The 12,010-nt window shown below is 40.6% G+C and overlaps 1 long non-coding RNA gene across 3 annotated transcripts in view; it reads left to right on the top strand.

Moving 5' to 3' along the window:
• LOC150065162 (uncharacterized) overlaps positions 1-11,759 on the top strand; it is a 59,162-nt gene extending 47,403 nt beyond the window's left edge. Inside the window, exon 4 of one of the 3 annotated variants that reach the window (XR_016534912.1) lies at positions 11,678-11,759. This is a non-coding gene — a long non-coding RNA (uncharacterized LOC150065162). Of the gene's footprint in view, positions 1-6,791; positions 7,128-8,889; positions 8,946-11,677 lie in introns of those variants that run through there. The other 2 variants (XR_016534911.1, XR_016534910.1) reach the window with 2 other exon arrangements.
• Positions 11,760-12,010: the final 251 nt, after the last annotated feature.

Below are 12,010 nucleotides of genomic sequence, written 5' to 3'. Positions count from 1 at the left end.
TTTTGGAAGAAAATGTATCTGTAGTGAGGAACCAAAGATTAATTTTTCTTATCATGATTTCCTAACCAATGCGATACATAGCATTTGTACTGCATTGGTGATTTTAAGATAGCTGGAGGTGGTGTAAAATATGTGAAAGGATTTGTGTAATCTGTATGCAAATGCTACCTACCCCTTTGTAGCACCTTAGGACTTTGGCTATGTGGTGCTGGCACAGGTGATAGAATCATGGATGCTGAGGAAGGGCTAATTCTGGTATTTCTTATAAAAAAGAACATTTAATTTATTTTTATTTTTATCTTTACATGATTGGACACAAAAATTAGAATTTATTTTCTTCATTTATTTGATTGAGTTTCCCCCATCATTCCCCTTCTATCATCCCCCAAAATCCTGGTATTTCAGAAAGCTCTGCTTGCAACCTTCTTTTGTGTGTGTGTGTGTGTCAGTCTTAGGGCTTGAACTCAGGGCTTGGGCACTGTCTCTAAGCTTCTGTGCTCAAGGATTGTCCTCTACCACTGAGAGCCACAGCTTCACTTCTGGTTTTGTGGTGGTTATTTGGAGATAAGAGTCTTATGGACTTTTCTGTCTGGGCTGGCTTCAAACTGCGCTCCTCAGATCTCAACATCCCGAGTAGCTAAGATTACAAATGTGAGCCACTGGCTGGCTTACTTTATTACTTATTTACTCGGCTTATTATAACTTTTTTCTTAGAGATGAATAGTTGGGTAGTTTATGTTCTGTTGCTCTTATAAACAGTTTTGCTGCAGTGAACCTTGTGCATGTATTGCTTTGTATTTGTGTATGTATAAAAGCTTTTAGTTGGTGAGGTTCTCTGGCAAAAGGTACATCCTTTATTTTGTTAATGTCAGAAGTTAATGAACGCAGAGCCTCGTGATCTCACTTGGCTTTTTCTGCTCAAAGTTGGAATTTTACCACTTGAGCCACACCTTCACATCCAGCTTTTTGCTGGTTTATTGCCTGGGTTGGCTTCAAACTGAGAGCCTTCAGATCTCAGCCTCTTGAGTAGTTCGGATTGTAGGTTTGAGCTACTGGCACCAAACCAGGCTCAATGGTTTTGTTCTTGTTGGCCATGGGGTTTGGACTTAGGCCCTGGGCACTGCCCTTGAACTTTTTTACTCCAGGCTAGTGCTCTACTACCTTGTGCTATAGTACTACTACCTTCTGTTTGTTTTTCACCAAATTCAATGTCTTTTTCATGTTTCCTAGGCATTTAACTTGCTCTAGGGTTGTCACTTTTCAAGTGAGCTGTGACCACAAACTTAGCATGAATTTCTTTTTGTTCACAATTTACTGAGTGTCAATTCTTACTGTAGTTCTTTGGCACATGATTTTTTTTTTCTTCATTTCTTAATTCTAGAACTTTTGCCTCTTCACTAAAGGAGCTGTTATTTTTACAGTTCTCTTTGTTTGGCATGTCCAGATTGCCACCCCCCATCACCGTTCCTTTTACTTTAGGGTCGTTATTAAGTAAAATAAGAATTGGTTGGATGCATGTACTTAGATTCTGCCAGCAGTGGATTTGACAGCCCAGGTAGACTTACTATGTACACATACTAGTGCCAAGTAGCACAGTAGTGTACATAGTATGGTCACCCTGGACAGAATATAATTGAGCAGGGCAGAGAAGGTAGCACAGGATACATCTATCATGCTACTCAAAACCGTATACAACTGAAAGGTTTGAATTATTCCACTTGCTATTTTCAGTCTGCGTTTACCCCATTGCTAACTGAAAATGGAAAGTGAAACCATGGGTGAGGGAGGACTGTAATTCCTTAGGTCCTACCCATAGCAGTGTTCTCTGCTTTCTTACCGCCAGCTTTACTGGGCCTTTCTGAGCTCACTGTCCTCTCCTCCTCCCAGGATCTTGATATTTTTCCTTTCCCTTGCCCTATTTTTGTTTGTTTTAAATATGTTTGTGCTGGCACTCAGTACTTAGGCATTGTCCCTAACTTTTTTGCTCAAGTCTAGTGTTGTACACTTGAGTCACAGCTTTGTGTCTAGCTTTTTTTTTTTTTAATACTTAATTGGAGGTAAGAGTTTCACAGACATTCGTTCTTGCCTGGGCTGTGAGCCTCAGACCTCAGCCTCCCCAGTAACTAACATTATAGCATGAGCCACCAGCGCCAGGTAGGCCCCATCATTTCTTTTTGTGTGGAGAGATTGATCTTCACTGGTGCCCACTGCCTGTTACAAATACCAGTTTCCTGAAGTTCTTGAGATTTTATTTCTTGACCTTCCTAAACTGCTTTTTAAAGTTGCCCTGCAAAAAAGGGTAGGGTGAAATGCTCAGGAAACTGAGCATTTGAATGGTTTGTTGGTCTGTTCTTCAGGTAGCTGTCCTGGGATTATTTAGGAAACATTAGCTACTGTTTTGGCTCCTCTCTCTCCCAATATTGGGGATTGAACCTAGGGTCTTGCACATGCTTAGGCAAATAACCACTGAACTACACCCTAAGCCCTGTATTTTTTTTTCTTTCTTTTCAGTATTACATTGAATTCAGTCAGAAATAGAACTACTAGGGTATGTAAACACATGGATGTATATTATGAGGAAAACTGTCTTTTTCTATCAGCGCATATTGCTCAAAAGTTCCTGCTTTGGCCTGGTGGCTTGGCTCTTGTTAAGGAAAAGGGGTTTGAAATGTAAAATTGGTTTCTTTTCAAGGTGATATTAAAACACACCTGGTTGTTCAAGAAATAGTAGAGGTGCCAGGCACTGGAGGCTCATGCCTGTAATCCTAGCTACTCAGGAGGCTGAGATCTGAGGATTATGGTTTGAAGCCAGCCTGGGCAGAAAACTCTTGACCCTTATCTCTAATTAACCACCAGAAAACAGTGGTGCTGTAGCTCAGGAGGTAGAGCTCTAGCCTTGAGCAAAAGAGCTCAGAGACAGCACCCAGGTCCCACATTAAGCCCAGGACAAACAACAAGAAAAAGTAAATAGAAATAGTAGAGAGTATGGGTATGTTTTCAGATTACTTGTACACTGTTTGTTATTTCAGAAGTCACCTTATGTAAACATATTTTATCCTATTCAGATTAGCTAGTCACCAGCAGATTGTGAACCTGAGCTCAGCCAGCCTGAGCAGAGGGGCAGGGCCTGCTGCCTTAGGGATAAATAGGGGAGCAGCTTGCCTGCACTGTGTGCTTGCTTGCCAAGTTTTTAGCTGATGGCATACTCTTCTGCAGAAGTAAATTTTGCCTTGCTGAGACAGTTCTTCATTTTTGTGTCTATCGTTGTGACTCCAGTGGTTCTTGGAGAACCTATTTATAACAGTGTGTTATTTAAAGGACTTGGTACAGTCAGTTGAGTTTACACAGGCTATGAGTGGGCTAAACTGTGGTCTTTGTGTCTGATACTGGACTTTGAAGTGAAGAGAGTGGACACTTGGGAAAGGAAGGTGAGTACAGTATAGGGAAGAATGAGCTGGAAGCCTTGGGCAGGTGAGGGGAAAACTGTGCTAGTTCTGATTATCTCTGGTTTTGGTTGAACTGAATACATCTAGCTCAGGAGCTAGTTGGGGGGAGAGGTGAGTCAGAAATTGGCCCCAGAAATGATTGCACAAAGTTACTGCTCCTCCTTCCTCCTCCACCTGCTACAGAAGACTCTTAGGGCCTGCCCAAGCCAGAAGCATGTGAGGAAGGGGATTCTGGGAAATGTAGTTCAGCAAAGTCCCAGCTTAAGTTCCTCTCTCTCCCCCAAGAGACCCAGGTGTTCTTTCAGGGACTACCCTTAAAGATAGGCAGACAAAATTTCCAATTTGTGAGTAGTGAGAAGGTTGATTGGAAAGGAACAGACTCTTAAAAATGGACCTGGAGGCAGGCACTTGGTTAGGAGGTTGAGTTAGGTGGGGGCTGGAGGGCTACTGTGCTGCCTGTTGTCACAGGGAGTAACCTATCTGGCCACCTCCCCTGCTGCTGGCCTCCTTTTGGGCAGAACCTTCCCACCATTACTCTTGGAGGTTTGTGATGGGTAAGTCAGGAGGAGGTACATTCCAATCCAAAAGACTAGTTTCACCATAGACACAGGAACCTCGGACAGTTCTTGTGGGAATGGACCTTAAGGCTGTAGATAGTTTAGGAAAGACTAGAAAGATTAGATTAGACAGAATTTATTGATAAGGACCCTTCGGGTAGAGCTTCTAGACTCAGAAGTGTAGGCTCCAGCAGTTTAGAGGTTGGTTGAAGCTAAGCTAAATGAAATTGAGAGTTACAAAGCCAGAACTGCATTGGTATACTGTTGAAGGAAGGGATTCAAAGGCTTAGAGAGAGACAGGTTGATGTGGATTTATCATGTAATAGAATACCTGCTCAGTACTCTTGAGAGGATTCAGAAATCATTCTGGAGATTGCAGCTGTAAGAAATAAATTTGTGTGGGGAGCCCCAGTATTCTTGAGAGTGCTGGATATTTTTCCCTGAATGTCAGAAATGACTGTGGGACTGGGTGCCATTGACTGAACTGGGATTTTTAAGTACAATGAAATTGAGGGGGTGGGGGTGGCAAAGAAGAGTTGGGTATGGTTACTGTAGTGGACAGTGCCAGAGCAGGAATCAGAACAGGTCTGGCCTGTGGTATTGGCCAGTTGATTATGCCATCCCTAGAACTAAAATGAAGCTGTGGCTATGAAAGTCTATACATTGATCTATTTAAGTAGAAAAGCTCTAGGTCTAGATCAGTGCTCAGTTGATCAGAGCAGAATTGTATTTATGTTTTTAGGTATTGGGGATAGGACCCAGGGCCTTGTGCCAAGCTAGGAACTGCACTACTACTGCTCTACATCCTGGCCCCAAGCAGTTTTTGGTCTCAATTTGCAGACTTCAGTTTGCAAACCCACACAGTTTGAATAAAGGAGAGGAGCCAGATTTTACTCAAAAGATCTTTTGTTTTCTTTAATAGAGTATGTTTGGGGAGGAGGATTCAACCCACTTACTTTATTATTTGTATGTTCTACATCACTATCCTTGCCTAGGTTTTTTTTCTGTTATCCTGTGGACTTAAAGGCTTTAAAGAATACTTTAAAAAAAATAACTCATGTTTTTGGTTTAACATTTACAGACAGGAACTGGTGTGGTAGCTCAAAATAGTAGAGCACTAGCCTTGAGAAGAACAGCTTAGAGATGGCACTCTGAGTTCAAGTCCCACGACCGACAAAAACAAAATAAAACATTGAGAGATATTAAAGTATACATAGTGAAAAATATATCTTCTGTTTTTATCTTCGGTTAAGTACTTGTGATCTTGTGGGCATTTCTGCGGTTAGTTTCTTGTACATGCTCTTAAAATGATCTGTACATAAAGCCTTTACATGCTCAGGAAGTACATTTTGGCATACATTATTTTAAAAACCCTCAAATAATTCCACATCCCAGAAGAAAGAAATGATGCCACTTCACCTTTTCCCTCCCTATGTAGATTTTTACTTGAGATCTTACCCCACCTGCGAGCTTTATTATAGAGGGTCTGGACTACCTGCTGGTCCTGTTGCTGAAAGCTCCTCAAAACTGAGGTGCTTGACAGAGTGGCTTGAAGAGTACACAACTTTTCTGAACTGGACACAAGATTTAAAAGCTAAGCAGTGTTTTGTGTCATTAGCTCGTTTGAGATGAGGTCTTGGTTTAGTGACTGGTCTTGAAGTCGTGGGCTCAGGTAGTCCTCCTGCTCCGTCCTCCCCAGTAGCAAGGACTATTACTGTGTACCATCATGCCTGGCTCTATGAATACAATAGGAAGTCTTTTAAACCATTTTTCTCTCTTCTTGAATTGGAGAATGTGTATGTTACTGCTGGACCTACTGCCCAGCTTCCTGGCCTGTCATCTTGTTCAGGCCCACTCCCACTCTTTGGGTTTTTCTTACTAATCTGTGGGACTCAAAAAGTTTCTTCAGTAGTAATGCTGGTGATATAACATGTACTATAAATGTCTCTGAATTTTACTCAAACATATTTCTAGTTGATTTGGAAGTATTATTCCTTGTAATTTATAACTTTTTTTTTTAACCATTCCTGGGGCTTGAACTCAGGGCCTGGGCGCTGTTCCTGAGCTGTGGCTCAAAGCTAGCTAGTGCTCTTACCACTTGAGCTACAGCGCCACTTCTAGCTTTTTCTCTGAGGAATCAAACCCAGGGCTTCAGGAATGCTAGGCAAGCACCACTAAGCCATATTCCCAATTCCAATTTCTAACTTTTTACTGACTCTTTATGGAAACCAAGAGAAGATACATACAGGTTTCTGTATGGCATCTGATAGTTCACAGAAACCCGTGGGCAAGTTTTTTTTGTCATTTCCCAGATGCAGTGATAATATATTGCTGGTAGGTGGCCCCTTAAGAGTTTGCATTCTCAGTTTCATATGCTGATAATCAGGAGTGTGATTTTGGATTGCACTGAGGATGAATTGGAAAGATTTTGGGGATGGGATGGGAGAGCTAGACCCTGTGGAGGAAAGGGTAGAAGAACTGAAAAATACAATCACAAAGTAAAATCACAAATGTAAAATCCAGTGATGTTGGTGAAGTGACAGGATTTGGCAACATGAAAGTCATTGTTGAATGAAAGTCATTGTTGAATGACAGCCATTGTTGAATGACATTGTAAGTCAGATTAAGTGGGATAGCACGGGAAAGGATTGTTTTTGTTTAAGGGTGATGAAAATTTGAACAGTTTGTCAAGGGAAGGAATGGAAAAGTAGAGACCAAATAAAAGAACTATCTTGAGCTTTAAACAATGACTGTTTCTATGTCTCTACATGTCATTGTTATTTATCAGGGAAATGCACTTGCTCTGCTGAGGAAGATTGATGTTCCTGTGGGTGGAAAGAAAGTACTGTAAGCGATCTGGACAGAGAGGACGTAGACATGAAGTTAGCAGGCCTGCATTCCAGTGTGAACTTGCTTTCATTGAGAGGTGCTTTGTCTGGCGGTGTTCTTTGCTTATGTTTTCCCATGCTCCAAAAATGAGCTCGTTTTCCTTCATCGTAGACCTGCCTGGGTTTGCACCTGAAAATGTTTTGTTGAAACTAACCAGTAATTACTTTGCAAAATGTTTTTGTCAGGTCTCTGCAAAAACCTTGTTGAGTATGATCTAACTCCGAGCTAACCAGTGTGTTATATGTCCTTATTCTTCCCTTCCAGTTTGAGTAGATGGGCACTAATACTGTTGACGTCATTTCTTTATTGGCCAACTCACAGGATCTGTTTTGTAGACTAATTTTTACATTTTTAAGTTTTTGTTATATTTTGCTAAATTGCTGTTTTTGAGTGTTAATTTTATTGTTATTATAAAGGTGATATTCACAGGGATTACTATTTTCGTAAATCAAGTAATGAGTACATTTCTTGTTGGACAGTGTCATTCCTTCACTGCTACATCCTAGTTTTCCCTACCACCTCTACCCATAAGCTATATATATAGTTCATTGTTTTTGAAGGTTAATTTTTTTTGGGGGGGGGCCAGTCCTGGGGCTTGACCTCAGGGCCTGAGCACTGTCCTTGGGCTTTCTCAAGGCTAGGGCTCTACCACTTGAGCCACACTACCACTTCAAGCTTTTTTCTATGTACGTGGTACCGAGGAATCGAACTTGGGTCTTCGTGCATGCAGGCACTTGCTTGACCACTAAGCCAAACTTCTCACCCTAGAAGGTTAATTTTTACAAGGTAGTTTTGGCCTGATGCTGTTTCAGAGCTTTTTTGTGCAAAGCTAGCGCTCTAAAACTGAGCCACAGTGACACTTCTGGTTTCCTGGCGATTAATTGGAGGTAAGAGCCCAGGCTGGCTTTGAACTTCGATTCTCACATCTTAGCCTCCCGAGTAGCTAGCATTGTGTGAACCACCAGTGTCTGGCATGCAAAATAGCTTTGTTATAGAAATCTGAGATATTTGTTTGTTTGTTTTAATAGCTTTTGCCTAGAGACTAACTTTTTGTTGATCAAGGGGCTTGAACTCGGTGTGGAGCTGTCCCGAGCATTTGTGCTTAAAGCTAAAGTTCTATCACTTTACCGCACAACTTTCATTTTCTGACTAATATTTAATAATTAATATCACTCTGTACAGAGATTTTATTTAGTATTTACACTAGTCTCTTTTCCTTAATATCCTGAAAATAACACTAATGATGAAAAAGATACGTTGTTTTACCCTGGTGCCAGCAGCTTATGTCTGCAATCCTAGCAACTCAGGAAGCTGAAATCTGAGAATCTTGATTTGAAGATAGCCAGGGCAAGAAAGTCCCTGAGACCATTACCTCTAATTAAACATCAAAACTCTGGTAGTGGATCTGTGGTTTAGGTGATAGAGTGGTGATCTTGAGCAAAAATGTTTGGGCGCAGTTCCCTGAGTTCAAGCTGTAGGACCGTAACACATACAAATGCACAGACACACAAAGCATTGTGTCATCTCTGTCTTAAAGCTAATTGCTCTGTTTTAAAACTCAGATATTATTGTTTGGCCATGAGATTTTTCTATTAAATTTGAAAAGTTAAGAGTAATTTTATCTAATTTTCATTCATAATTGCTCTTCGTCACAACATTTAAAATACTAACTCATTGGGCTGGGAGTTTGGCATAGTGGTAGAGTGCTTGCCTAGCGTGCATGAAGACCTGGGTTCTAGTCCTCGGTACTGCATGCACAGAAAAAGCTAGAAGTGGTGCTGTGGCTTAAGTGGTAGAGTATTGTCTTTGAGGAAGCCCAAGGACAGTGTTCAGGCCCTGAGTGTAAGCCCCAGGACTGGCAAAAACAAAAACAACAACAAACACTAATAAAGTTAGGAACATTTAAGTTATCTAGCCCTTAAACAATCTAAGTCATTGGTGAGTCTTTTATTTGTTAGTATTTTTTGTTGTTGTTGTTGTTGTTTTTTGAACTCCAGGACTGCACACTCTCCCTGAGCTTTCTGTTCAAGGCTAGTGTTCTACCACTTGAGCCACGGCACCACTCTTGGCTTTTTGAGTAGTTTATTGGTGACAAGAGTCTTGCATGGACTTTCTTTCCCTGGCTGGCTTTGAACCACGATCCTCAAATTTCAGCTTCCTGAGTAGGATTACAGACACAAGCCTCCGGTACCTAGTAAGTAGTGTTTTTGTTGTTGTTTTAATGTGTGCTGTTACTGTAGGTTGAATTAAGAGCCTCTCACTCTTGACTTTCTTGCTTACGACCACTTGAGTCATGCCTCCAGTCCAGCTTTTGGCTGATTAACTGGGGATGAGTCTCTGATTACTTGGGGCAGGTTGACTTTAAACAGAGATCCTCCAGATCTCAGCCTCTTGAGTAGGCAGCATTATAAGTATGAGCCATGAGGGCCTGTCTTAGAACCTTTTGAAGGATTGCTTCATTACACTTAAATGAGATTGATTTATATGTGCGTATATGTGTATATGTGCTGGATCTGAGGCTTGTACTCATGGCCTGAGTCCTTTTCCTGAGTTTTCCTGATCAAGGTTAGCAGTCTCTGTCATTTGAGCTACAGTTCAACTTGTGGCTTTTTGGGAAGTTAATTGGAAATAAGAATCTCAGGTGCCAGGAGTTTGGCCTAGTGATAAAGAGCTTGCCTCACGTTCTTGACCTCCTGAGTAGCTAGGATTATAGGCAAGAGCCACCGGCATCTGCCTCATCTTTTCCTCTTTTAATTACGCACTGTCAGAGCCTGTACTCATAAACAGTATTTCCATATTTGATTTCTTTGTCCTGTATAAAGAAAACCTGTAGAGCAAATATAATTATTTACATTGAGCCTATATTTGCCAGGGCCAAATGGGATGAGAAAACATGAAATAGGCAGAGTCCTGAGGCAGGATTGTCCATAAGAGGAGCGTTTATGTTGCTTCCTGGTTGAATGGTTATCCAAACAGAATGTGATTTTCTCTAATAGCTAATCTTCAACATATTAGAGAGAGATGTGTAGCATGTTTTTTTCCCTTTTGTTGGTTTAGCCCAAAGCTGTGTTACAAGAACTCTTATCTCTTCTATCAGATGTATTTAAGAATTGTTCAAGTGGTTGTACTAATGTTAAAAACCTGGGCTAGTCAGAGGTGATTTTGAGTGTGAGATCTCTACGTAGAGATTTTGGAGATGTCGCAGTTATTGCTGATAGAAAGATCTAACCTGAGACAGTTGAAATAAGTGGCTCAAGTGTGGCAGTAGTTTGAAATGAGGATTTCTTAAGAGCTCAAGGGATAGTGTCAAAAAATGTATATGGGTACTGGGATTGCAGGAATGTTGATAGGAATACATACGGAAAGGTAAGTAAACCAGAAAGCAAAGTCTTCAAAGTTATGCAGATGACTAGAAGGTGAGGTAAAGACTAGCAGAAAGGTGTAGCAGTATGGAGTAGTATACACATGTTTTCAAGTGGAGGTTTGGGATCAGACAGTGCCATTTGATATACTATTTGTTTTGCTTGTTTATTAACTTTTTAATTATATGAACAAGTGTTTTGATGCTGAGCTAGCTACATCACCTTTTCTTTGCTTCACATCTCTTCAACCTGTTCCCAGCACTAGGAATTCAGAATATGTGTTAAATCAATTAATTATAAAATCATTGATTTGTTTTTTAGTCTTTCCTCATTAAATGATTTTTGAAAAGGTATTTTTAGTTTAGCGTTTTGCATTTTTGTTTCATTGGAAGTTTGCACTCAGGACCTTGTGCTTCTCTGGACAAGTATTCTACCACTTGAACTATACCCCGAGCTCTTTTCCTTTTAGTACTTTTCTAACAGGGTCTTGCTTTTTATCCAAGTAGCTAGGATAGCCAACATGAGCTACTGTGCCTACATTGTTTGCTTTTTTTTTTTCTCTCAGATAAATTCATGCTATATTGTTTAAGCTGACCTCAAACTTTGGTATTCAACTATTCATCTTGCTTCAGCCTCTTAAGTATGTGAGATTTCAGGTGCATTACACACCTGGCTAGTTTAGAATTTATTTTCTGGTGACACTGCAGTTTGAATCTAGGGGCTTTTACTTGCTAGGCTAGGCTCTACCACCGGAGCCACACCCCGTATTCCTTTTTGTGCTCTTTTCCCATGCTAGTCTGGACCACCATTCTTCTGTTTACTCTTCTCATGTAAGCAGGATGACAAGGATGTGCTACATACCCATCGTTTTATTGGTTTGGATGTGGTGGTCTGGTGAACTTTTTGCCCAGTCTAGCCTTGAACCAAGGCTAGGATCATAGACATGAGCCACTTTCTGAACATGGCTTAGTTTAGGACTTTTATCTTCAAGTTCGATTTATTTCTCTCTTTACTAGACATCTTAATTATTTCTCAGTGGCTTTTAATACTTCAATTTCAAGGCAATTACACATCTGTTTAATTCTTTAAATTCATTCGAGTAATTGACATGGAATATAAGCGTAAAGATTAATATACGAGAACTAATTATCAGTGAAATTTGTAGTGGATTTTTTCATGCCTTATGAGAATATATATGAAAATATGTTTCACTACATGGACTTTGTTTCTGAAACCAAATTTGTTCTAAAGGATGAGGCCACTTTCATAAAATTACTTAAATGTTTGTATGAGTGAGGACGTTTCTTGGAAGTTTTATCTAGTTTCTGGAACATTGGGAACAGAAAGAGAAAGGAAAACTGTGTTAGTTGTAACTCTCGCTCCTGTCTAAGCCTGCTGATTTTCCTATTCTCCATCCATGTAGCTGAGCTTCTATCAGTGATGGCATACCCCACTTTCACCTACCTTCACAGTCTTCTGGCTCGTTTCCTCCTGCTGGGGTATGGACTGTGCTAGAATAGCCTTTTCTGAAATCCCGTTGTCCCCCTTTTCTGACTTCTAAGAGCAGATACATTAGAATATAGTGGGGGTCGGGCATTGAATGAATGAAGGAAGGAAGGAAGGCAGACAGGCAAGAAGCCTAAACAAGCAAACAACAAAAACAATGGTCTCTCAAGCTGCTGGCCTCAAGAAAAGTATGGGTGCTTGAGCTTCCTGCTGGTCTTGGGCATAAGGATTTGCCTTGAAGTTATTTCAA

The sequence above is a fragment of the Megascapheus bottae genome, chromosome 3 (genome assembly GCF_031878675.1).
Source record: "Megascapheus bottae isolate mThoBot1 chromosome 3, mThoBot2.hap1, whole genome shotgun sequence".
NCBI classification, from domain to species: domain Eukaryota; kingdom Metazoa; phylum Chordata; class Mammalia; order Rodentia; family Geomyidae; genus Megascapheus; species Megascapheus bottae.
This window is presented reverse-complemented; position numbering and strand designations above follow the sequence as displayed.